Below are 12,633 nucleotides of genomic sequence, written 5' to 3'. Positions count from 1 at the left end.
TATATAATGTACTTAGAAATAATGAAACTAAATTTAACGCTATTTTTATATTTAATTTATAAGAAATTAGACGTTTATTATAGTTCGGATGCGTCGTTTATGCTCCTATGTTGCTCCTTATCGAGAATTTTTCATCACCGTTTATGCAAATCGAAATTCTTTATGCTCTTATATTCCTTATGCTCTATATAATGCAATCTAATTTTCTGCATAAATATTTAACCGGTGTATGGGGTATACAGGTGGGAATTATAAAGGCGAGAAAGATGATATCGAGAAAGAGACCGAGAGCAAAGTTAAAGCGAATTTTCAAAGTTTTCCACCCTTTTCGTGTCACTTATAATTGCCGAGGAAATAGGGAGTCTCTCTCTTTATTTTTTCTTCAGAATTTTTCTTTTCTGCGTCGGGAACAAATTGCAGCCTTCGCGTTACCGTGTTCATCTTAAATTCTCAACAAAGTGCACGGTTCCTGCAATTTATTACGTTTTACCGCGATTGCTTGGTTACCGTGAGGGGAAAAGTCGGTTTAACAATTGTTTCGCTTCAGATTTCGTCCGAGATAGTGTAATTGCAATGCACCGTATTAACCCTTCAAGAAATAAAGTCAAACGCGATAGAAATCGACGCTGCTTTTCTCTACGTAAATCTCTCTTTGCTTACCGAATCTCCGATCTTTTGTTGAAATTTTATAACGAGTTGTTTCTTAAATGTTCGCCACTTTGCATGTCACTTGTTCCCTTCAACGTTTCACTCTATAAAGTACATTTTAATTCCCGGCTTCCAAACAATCGAATGTACCACGATTCATCGTCGGTTTAATTCCCTCTGTGGCATTGCAATGAAGTATTTACAACGAAGCATTTATTATAAAGTATACTACTGAAAATTGTAACAGTCCTTCGTATAATTCGACATTTGTCTTTCGTGTTTCATTAATGCATTCCTTATTACGTTTCTCTCGTTAAAATTACATCTCGTTTCAATAAATCTTGCATTCATCGAATAGTCATTTTGCTAATTTCCATTATTCCGTTATGAATCACGATAGAATTTCGATTATTCGACACTAACAAGGGGAAAGTTGCAAAACTTTCAAAATATCTCGAAAACGAAGGCTCATTGTAAAGAAACTCATTAGGGTTTTTTGATACTAAGTATGCACCATAATTTGTGCTTACTACCGTTCCAAAAGCGATGTCCACGACCACAAGGTTCCCTTATAAAACAGAGCTGGGTAATTAATTTTCCCAAATTTTTCTGCTTCGTGGCTTCCCTTCTTTATTACATTCACACCCCCAAACGTCTGAATTTATAAATAAATACACATATATATATATATTGAAAAATTCGACGTTCCTTCGTGACCGCCTCAGGAAATACTGTGGCATTAGATTCTTTCCTATTAACCTCGTCTTCCGGTTTTTATCAGGCGCGTTACTTTGAATCCCATCTCGCAGTACGTCCCGAATCCCGCCCGATGCCTTTGCTATTAAACTTGTTGCTGCGAGTTTCGAACGAATTGATTTCCTTGATGCACCGTCGCGAAAAATAAAAGCGGAGCGAAGTTCCACGCGGAGCGTTCGTTCTCTAAGATAAAGTCGAGGCGAAGTCGCGTAATAAGGCAAACGAAATTCCGCCGGGGAACCGTTTCGAATTTTCTCTCCTTTCCCCGATATCCATTATTTCTCGCGACGTCCCCGCGAGAAAGGAACGAAAGGATAATTGAAAAAAAATATATCAACCCCCGCTCCGTCGTTATTAAAAGGGAAGGTCGAATCCACCGATAAAGCTGTTAATTCTCGTGGAGCATTGAAAAATCCAATTATGTTAATAGAAAGAGGACACGCAATCGAAAGTTCCGAGATGGTTCACATCGTTTACGTGAACGCAGTTAAGGAAGAGGGGCAAAGGGAAAAGAGATTACGAAAATAAATGCAATTTAATGGACCCTTCAACGTTACTACTCCGGCCTGTTTCTTCTTTTCCTTTCTTCGTTAAAGGAACATCGAGTCGAGATGCAATCGTAATGGAGAGAACGCTGGCGATTTTTTCGTATCACCGCGCAGTCTTCCTCAATTCGCCTGAAACTTTTCCAATTCAGATGCCCCGGCTAAAATTTTAATAATACCATATTTCCCATTGTAATGGCCTACTTGAGCGTCTTTCGCGATCGAAGACGTCGAGTAAGATAAATTCGTGCCCTTTCGATTCCTCATTCCGTAACTTCCAGACCGTGGATATTTCTCAGACGACTTTGGCAAAATTCGAGCCGCCTTTTAAACCTCTGAACAGATAAATTTCGATCCAAATCGATTATTATTTAGTATTCGTTTAACGTAGAAAAGGAATATTAATTCTTCCATCCATCCTATCCACCCCTTATTAAAAATAATAAAATGTATATTAGAATATTCCACTGCACTTGGGTTTCCGAATTAACGTTTCCTCGTCGATGAATTACCGAGGTTTTCGCGAACGTTTCACCGCCGGAACATCGCGTCTGGAAAAGTCACCCATTTTTCGATGCACGATGGACGAGATACTCACCGGATTCGCAGGATTTTTGCAAACACGATGAAAGGCAGCGTGGAACAGGCAAACGGGTTACATACCTGCAACAAACGAACGTTCGTTATGAAATTAATTGAGCGTACCAGGCATGGGGTTGCTTCAAGCCAGGCAAATAAAATAAATTTATTCGCGCGCGATGATGTCGAAAAATCGCAAACATTACGGTATATCCTGCATGTGTCGTCTCTGCCGCTGGTCGACGGGCAAGCAAATCGCGCGAATTATATATCACCGTGCGGGATCAATAAATTAATGAATCAATTTGCAAGTTTTCGCTACGTTCTCCACGGGATCGCGGGTCGAGGTGGAAAAAATTTCCGCGTGACATCCGTCTAACGAGCGAGCCGTCTCTCTACCGTGAAACGGAAATTCGACGAGCACCGTGGCACAATTAGATAAATCGACGAGGGAAAATTTCGCGGAAGGGACGGGAACTTCGCGATAATATACGATACACGAGGGTAATAATATTAATAATATTTAATTAAAAACGTTTAAATCGGAAATCGAACCTGTATAATGCACCGGTAAATACAGGACAGGTAAAAGAGGCGGGAGAAAAGAGGATACGTGATAAAACGAGCAACGGGAGCGTTACGGAAAAATATAAAAGTGCTTCGACGCATCGAATCGTAAATATTTTATTTTACGCTGACAGGGGAACACCGCGGCGGAACTCGTATTACATCGATTACATTTTTCCCCCCTGAAAAATGAGTAACTACGAAATAATGCACCGAGTATCGAATGTACGTACGCGTGCCGGGCCCGCGTAAAATTCGCACACACCGACGTGCACGCGGCGTGCACCATTAATATTTGCCATGCGAGATAACGTAGGCGATGCACTAACGATATCGACATAATTCCCAGGGTCGGAGTTCAGAATACGGAGCGCCGATCTTTACGACGCCGTGCCGCGTAAAGGGGAAGATTTTTACGCCGTCCCTAAAATGGCGAATCGTGGTATAACCTTGGAATCTTAAATGCTATCGAGAGCAAAATTATAGGTGATCCTAAAGCACTCGCGGCTTTTAACCTAATACACGCGTGCGAAGTAGAAGATGCAGTTTTGTGGTTGCCGTGGGCGTGCCTGACTATCGATTGACTCTTTCTACTTACGTAGATTCTTTATTCCCTTCTATTACAATAACGAGTCTGATTCGTTGCGAGATCCTCATGGTAACCTCCATAAAGACGAATTACATTCGCATTAGACTAAAATTATGTTTAATGTATTTAAACAGGAGCAAAATTTGTATAAATTCAAAATATTTTAACCCTTTGCACTCGGTGATTTCTTCGTTACAAGAAAATAGTAATTCGAAGACTTTCAGCTATAAGGTCGATATTTTTAAAACGGTAAATAAGAAATCGTATGCAAACTAAGGCGTAAAATTATTTTACTTCGATATTTCATTCATCGTTCAGTAATTGTAAATTATTATATATTAATTAACATCCATCTTTAGAATCTGATTAAATGGCGACTGAGAAGCGCCTCTGGAGTGCAAAGGGTTAACAATTTTATTGGTAAGAAAATAGGTATATAGTAATTAAATAATTTTACAATGCACAATTGCGTGTTATTTTTCTCAAATGAATCGAAATTTGAGTATCGTTAACAATCGTAGGATATTATTATTAAAACAATTATAGGAGTAATGTAACATTATTGCATTTGTATAAATTCAAAATATTTTAACCCTTTGCACTCGGTGATTTTTTCGTTACAAGAAAATAGTAATTCGAAGACTTTCTGCTATAAGGTCGATATTTTTAAAACGGTAAATAAGAAATTGTATGCTAACTAAGACGTAAAATTATTTTATTTCGATATTTCACTCATCGTTGAGTAATTGTAAATTATTATATATTAATTAACATCCATCTTTAGAATCTGATTAAATGGCGACTGAGAGGAGCCTCTCGAGTGCAAAGGGTTAATAATTTTATTGCGAATAAAATAGGTATAGAGTAATTAAATAATTTTACAATGCACAGTTGCGTGTTATTTTTCTCAAATGAATCGAAATATTATAATTAAAACAATTATAGAAGCTACGCAATATTATTATATTATTAATACAAAATTGATAAATAAAACAACCCCCGAAATTCCTCGATTAGTTACGAGCTATCCGTTGCCATACAAAATTTCTCTTAAAATTCGCGACAAATTTCGCATAAATAATTCATTTCAATTTCGGCCGGTGAATAATTCAACGTATCATCCACTTTTACACTAATTCTGTATCTCGTGACACAAAAGGGTCCTTCCACCAACCGGGTGGCATTAAACCGGGGCGTCACGCCAGCGTCTCGAATCCATTCGACCGGGAAAAATGGTCGAAACACCCGGTATGCAAATGAAAGAGTTAGAACGAAATCACGAATTACCCGGAGAAACGTATCGCGCCCTTTTTTCCTCGTGCTTTTCACCCTTTGCCGCGCTTCGTACTCGCGGTCTCTCCCTGCCCCCCTCTCCGGCCTTTGTTGCAAAACTGTATTTCACGCGAAGCAATGTAAATCGGGAACAACATGGAAATGAAGATATAATCGGTGTCACGGCAACGTGCAATTTGGCCGGGAAACATCGGAAAGAAAGGGGCGCGACGTGGAACTGCCACGTGCTTCTTTCGGCCGTACGTGCGAATTCGCGTTGGCGTGCAATTTCTTCCGGCGAACCGGAACACACCGCACTTCCTTGCAACGCGAGATAATGCACGCCTCGATCACGGGAAACAAACGGTCGATCAATCACAGCCGGCCGGGGGTGCCGAATAATCATCGAGCTCGAAGCGCGCGGGTATAATTAAACGGCGATGGATATTCGAAAAGCGGGTTCACCCGAACACCATCGTCGCCGTTCGATCATCGCCTTCTCTCGCGGTGTATCACGTGCCTCGTCTTATGATTAATTCAACGCGGAGAATCATTCGAACGGCCATATCGTTCGTTCGAAATGATTGTCTCCATCGGTAGAATTTTAATTCCGTGCTCGACACCGAGATAATGGAATTATTTCTCAAAGTAATTAATTCTGCTCTATTCTAATTTTTTCCTTAACTTTGTTCTCCTGCAACCGAGACCTTTCGATTCATCGCGCGACTGCATGTTCAGAGGATTCCAGTTTCTCTGTGGTCCGTTCGGAAACGTAATTACGGCTTTTGTCTTTGGTTACTTTGGGTCTTTTGATTTATCTTATTGGTCAAATTGCGGAGTTTTACTTTTTTGGTAATTAATTACGAAACGTAATTACTGCTTTATTCTTCCGCTGTTTGGATCGTTTGACTCAACCAATTAATTAATTCCCTGTCATGACTGTCTATCTAGTTCAGATTCCAGATTGTACATAGTTTTCGCTATAATTTCAATTCGCAGCCTCGCTAGATTCCGATGGATTTACCTCCGAGTCCAATATTTTATCTAGCTTCTACATTCTTAATGAAAATCGATATTCCACTGACTCGTCGAATCGCCGTTCCAATTTTAAATAATTAAAACACATAAAGTCTACAGAGATATGGATTGGTACTATTGCAAAATTTCAATTCCCTTTTTATTACCGTTTCATTTAAACAGAGAAACCAATTCGACAGGCCGCGTGGAAGTCGAAATTCGCTTTTGTTAAAATCAACAAAGTTGATCTGGAATAAAATATCAATTAAAAATATCGATTTTGCACGGGGTATCGTTCTATCACGCTGGGCTAAATTATTAAGGCCTGTTAACTAACTTCGCGAATCAAATGTACACACAAATTACACAACGCGAAACGTGAAACAACTATATGACTCGAGTTAAAAAATATCGTGAACGATAAAAATTGGAAATTGCGAATAGTACGCCATTCTCAAAGGATTAAGATCAGAGGATTAAAAATAAAAGTGGACCAAGATGAAAGAATAAGACAGGAGGAGTTGCATCGTCGATACGCGATGGCGTGGACGAACGATAAGCTCCAAAAGTAGTCGAGGAACTTATTTCAAGGGGACACCATGAAGAGTGTGTAGGCGGGGTGCTCGGAGAAAGGCCAAGGAGAAGCCAGAAAGAAACAGAGAGGGGGTGCGGATCCGGCAAGTTGAATTAGGGCTGGGAGTAGGGGCGAGGGCAGAGAAAAAAGCAGGCACAAAGCCAGAGAGCCAGAAATAGAGTTAGATTAATTTATAAAGTCGGCGGAAGAAATAAGAACGGAGGTAGAGAAATGGATGGGCAAAAGTAACGAAGAGCCGCGAGAGACAAGAAAAAAGCGTAGCCACGCGATGGCCGGCAGAAGCTGCTCTGCGAGTCTTCGTTTATCATCTTATTATCCGATGTCACGCAGTGCATGCCATTTGTTTGTTGCATCGTCCTTCTTCGTTACCCAGCCTTGGATGCAGTTGCTTAAAAAATTAACCTTCGCGCCCTCGCGCGTCTCGCTTCGTCTTCATCGCGGGGAAAATAAATAAATTTAATTATCATCTTGCATGATTACCGATGATTGATTTCGTGGGGAAGGAAATTTTGAGAAATTGCAAATTTATTTAACACTCAATTTTACGAAAGGGTTGCTTCAATTATACGATGGTAACAGATTTAGTTAACTTATATTAAGACTGTTAATATAATATATAATTATTTTTAAATTAAACTAATCGTTAAAAAAAGGGGGGACACGATTTCCTTTTGTTAGTGGTGGATGAAATTTAATAACAATAAGAACAATTATTTATTTAATTACGAAGATTATCAAACACAAATATTGGGTAGAAATATAATTATTTTATCATTATCACATGCTCACACGTTTTCTCTCTATTAATACTCAATTGCTACTGACATATTCCAAATCACTCTCTTTTTTCTTTCTTCTTTCATACATTGCATTAACATACGCAATTCACACACCTCAATCATTACACGCATACTCATTTATCATAATAACCTGAATTCATTAGACATTTCCATCCCATGCATACTTGTTCCACTCGTTCCAACACATATATATTTAAAAATCTATGTAACCATTACCACACCTTTACCTGTCAATTTGACAGGTGTCCTTAGAAATAGGTATATAGATAGCATCAAAGTACTATTTCTTCAGATTATATAATTATATAATTGTTAATCATTATTAATTTAATTTATTAAATATTATTTAATTATATAATTAATTATTATTACTTCAAATTTGATAATTATTAAATTAATGTCGTAGACTGCAATAGCAAATGCCTATTCTCATAGAAAATAATGGAGCAATAGCATAAAGGAAATGATATATTAATATATAAAATGATATTAACCTCTTGCACTACGATTTAATTACCAGACATTGTGCATTATGAAGTTATTTAATTTTAATTAGCCACAGTATACCTATCTTATTTCCGATAAAGTTATGCAAATTTGAAGTTTGCGCTCGTTGAAATATAATTAAATATAATTTTAATCTAATGAAACCGCGATTCATCTTTGCAGGGTTTAGTATGAAAAGTTCGCGACACGTTAGATTAGTTATAATGACTAATTATTATGCAGATTATGACTGTCATTGTAGTGGCATTAATAAGATACAAGGTAGTAAATATTTCATTGTTATATATATATAAAAATAATATTTTTTCAAAGTAGTAGGCAATATTTTAAGTCGGCCTGCGATCTATTCGATAAAATGGAAATAAAAATAACCTAATCTCAGACGATAAAAGACGAATAAAATTCGGTGAAATAGGAAAAACTGAAAAATCTGATTATCTTGGCGTAAGCGTCGGAAAATCGTCGGATAACTCGGGATTAATTTCCACGTACATTATGATTCGCAAGGGTGTCGGACAAACGCATTCACCCTCCGACGTATATCACCGGTACAAGCTTCCCGGGAAAAACAAGGGGCTATCTCAGCACTATTAACTCTTAGGGGTTGGAACGTTTTGCCCGCAGATCGTGAGCGAACTTGGATTACTTTCAGTTCATATTAACTCCTCGCAGGTCGGCGCCGTGTTTCTCCCGACTGTCCCAGAGGCTCAATTTAATTCTACAAAAGTAATTAAGAAAACAGGCACTACCTCAAATTGCCCGGCGTATTTTATCTTTACGATTGAGTTACTTTTAACCCCGCCTAGCCGGACCTTCCCTTTTGTGCCGATATTCGCAAATAATTTTAATTGCACAGCCTCGTTCGAGGAACATCTGGTCTGTGTACTTGCTCTACGGAAACGATATCGAACTTTTGTCCGTAGCTCAAATAGAGAACAGTTTACCGTGAGTCTTCGAGGCAAATATCAAGCTTTATCGCTTAATTAAATGGAGCTTAATTTTATCTACCGATGGTATTTATGCTTCAGATCTCCTCGAGTCCTTTGATATCTCAACGAAGTCGAAAGAAAGTTTAAACTTCATTTATATAAATATGTACATTTTTTCGTTTACCAACGTGTTGGATGACAATTTATTAGTAATGAGATTCAACCGCTATTGATTCCGAGTCGAGATACTGGAGTAAGCTATTAGAGAGGAGAGAAATTCGAGAAAGCATTAAAAGAGAATTTTTGTTAAATTCTGTTTTACGATATTTAACCCCTGTCGTAAGAAATATCACGTGGCAATATTCGCGAAGAAAGAGAAATATTTTTAATTTATTCAATACGTTTACCTGCTAGTAATAATCAACGATTGAATAGTTTAAACAGTAATAAAATAAAATAAAATATAATACAACGTTATTCGATAATACTGATTAAAAGAGTCCTCCATAACATCCCCCTATTCCTATCTCTGTAGGAAAGAAGAATCTTGGATAATTACAAAAATAAATATTTAAAACCAGTGATGATTCTGACTCCATCAGTAGACCAAGTAGTGCAAAAAGAAATCGAGTGAAATCTAAACAAACTAATGGATTCGAGTGCAAAAGAGTCCTCCATAACACCCCCTTATTCCTATCTCTGTAGGAAAGAAGAATCTTGGATAATTACAAAAATAAATATTTAAAACCAGTGATTTTGATTCCATCAGTAGACCAAGTAGTGGAAAAAGGAATCGAGTGAAATCTAAACAAGCTAATGGATTCGAGTGCAAAAGAGTCCTCCATAACATCCCCTTATTCCTATCTCTGTAGGAAAGAAGAATCTTGGATAATTACAAAAATAAATATTTAAAACCAGTGATTTTGACTCCATCAGTAGACCAAGTAGTGCAAAAAGAAATCGAATAGAATCTAAACAAACTAATGGATTCGCGCAATTAATCCATCATCCTGATTGAAAGAGTCCTCCATAACACCCCCCTATTCCTATCTCTGTAGGAAAGAAGAATCTTGGATAATTACAAAAATAAATATTTAAAACCAGTGATTTTGACTCCATCAGTAGACCAAGTAGTGCAAAAAGAAATCGAATAGAATCTAAACAAACTAATGGATTCGCGCAATTATTCGATCATCCTGATTAAAAGAGTTCTCCGTAATATCCGCTTATTCCTCTCTCTATTGAAAAAGGAGAAAAAAGAAGAGCCATAGACGATTGGTCTGTCCTAGCTGATAGTAACGAAGTAGCGCCCGTATGTCTCCTCTGCTGACTCCTCCTTATTGGCCAGCGCGATAAGCATTCGATTTCGTTGCACAAATATATGGCTATCATCGCGTCCCGCAATCGTCTTTAATTCACCACCCCATCTTATGACTTATCCAGCGACAGCAACTCAAACAGACCTCCATTCTCTTCACCTTACCTATGCCGGTCTCGACGATTCTTATTACGGACTCCTCTCCTCGCACCCTCCTCTTTGTCCAATTTTAAGAATACTTCGGCACCCTCTATCCCGGCCTGACCGCCTCTAAGGACATCACGCTGCTTTCCTTTTGTTCAATTTTCACGATTTCCCGAGACCTTCTCTCATCTTTTACTTCTGTCCAGTCTCTTGGATTTTTTGGCTCCACTCCATCCTCCGGCTCTCTCTTTCTCTCTATCTCCATTCGTCTTAAAAATCGTTTCATTCCCCGCCCTCGAACTTTCCCTTCCGTCCACCCTTCTTCCGCCGTCCTTGGTTTCAAGGATCTTATGTTTTTCGCTTCTTCGTTTCGTCTCGTCGCTCTAAGGACCTCGCGATCTCTCCCGCTTCCGGGTCTCCCTTCTTCTTCCGCACCTGGCTTTGTGCCCCGGTAGGAAAATCTCGTGGCGTCGCTGCGGGTTAAAGGGTGGTTAGAAAGTATTGGATTAAGGGTGGAATTATTTAGATGACGGGAGAAGCCGGCGTGCCTAAGAAAACACTCGGAGATTCTTTTATTTCGGCTTGATTCGAACTAACGCTGTTACGCGTAACTTAATTAAAAGTTAAGACGCACTGCGGTGCAGCTGGGATTATCGTATATAATTCACGACACTACACGAATAAATTGGAACTTTCTAAAATGGTAATGTACAAAATTTTTGCAATCGTGCAATTATTCGTCCCGTGAATTTAATTCTTCTATTCTTCGTTGAAATATTCCATCGGGGAGGGTGAGTTTGATTTTAAATCGTATTGTCCTTAGTTGTCTCGAGTATTTTTATTTTCTAAATGCTATTTTACCTATCGATTTACGTGTATCGATATATAAATAAAAATTGGATTATTATTTCGCGTTTGAATTAATATTTCGAAAGCACCGAATTTTCGTGGAATTATCGCTTGACCGATACGATATAACGAGGAGCACTTGGTACCAATACTTGGAGCTGCGAGTCGCGATAAGAACTGCGACTAACCACCCCCAGAGTGCCACGCAGAAAGGGTGTAACGAAAGAACGTCATAAGTCGTAGACAATCTTCTCTCATTCCCCGGCTCCCACCCTCCGTTCATATTTCCTCTCGTTTCTTTCCTCGCTCCTCTTTGTCTCGTTCCTCTCTCGCGGCCTCTGTCTCTCTCGCTTTATTTATTTGTATCTCCCTTGGCCGCTATTTATTGCTGTCGTTTTGCCGCGCTCTCCATTTCACCGCTCGTTTCCAGACGCAAGAAATGACCGGCCGATCGTTAAACAAAATTATGACAAATCTGCAAGCTACGACGTTTTCGAGGGCCGTGTACCCCTGCGCGTATCGTGAATCATAAACACCCTCGACGGGTCATACCCACCCTCGTCTATCGAATTCTCTTTTCGACGGTGCTCGAAACCCAGAACCCCATTTAGATTCTTCAGCGACGTACTATGGCAACCACCCCTGCGTGTCGATGGATCAGGAATCGCATTAGCGATTCTCGGTGTATCCTTCGACCTTCGGGAACTCGGTGGAAATGTAACGATGCCACAGGCTTTTCAATCAGGGCTACCAATGTATTCGTACTCCTCTCTTTGTGTGTTCGATTAGGCAAATTATTTATCGTGATGGTGGATCGTTTAGACACGGTAATTTTGGGAACAGCTAAAAGCGATGTAAATAGCTTGCATTAGGCTTGCTTGGTCTTTATGAATTCGGTTTGTATATAATTCTAAATTTTATTTTCATTTTACGACTTAAATTATCATTATATGGTCCCAGCATCGATCACATTTTTCCAACACGTCTCCTCAACTGTAATCACTGTAACCCTCTTTAATCGTTCCCTATAAGAAATATAGGGAACGCGTTCCAACCGATATTCTTCGTCATCGAAAAATCGAAGCAGCATATGCAATTTGAAAACAGCGTTATCAATAAACGCTTAATCCCCGATTCTGCTCATTTACACCCAGCGATACCCTTTTCGCAGACCATCAGTAAAACCCAGTCCGCAAACGCAGCAGCAGGATCTTTCAGAGCGATCCAGCAGTTCCATTCGCAACCACCCATCGTTGCTCCTTTTCATGCATTCGTCCGATCCAGCCGTTCATTCATCCTAAGGACGAATCATTCGATTCATATACACACGTCGAATCGTGGCAAGATTCGAAAAGGCATTCCGATCAGGTAGCTAGACGACGATTCCCTGCTTTCTCCTCTCTCCTTCTCTTTCTCGTTCTCTGCCCTCTATCTCTCTTCACTTCTACCCTGTGTGAATGGCGACCTCGCGTTTCGCCCGATGTTCGACGACCTATATAAGGTATCGATCGACCGTCA

This window comes from Eufriesea mexicana, unplaced genomic scaffold (assembly GCF_001483705.2).
Source record: "Eufriesea mexicana isolate 0111107269 unplaced genomic scaffold, ASM148370v2 scaffold1338, whole genome shotgun sequence".
Lineage (NCBI taxonomy): Eukaryota > Metazoa > Arthropoda > Insecta > Hymenoptera > Apidae > Eufriesea > Eufriesea mexicana.
This window is presented reverse-complemented; position numbering follows the sequence as displayed.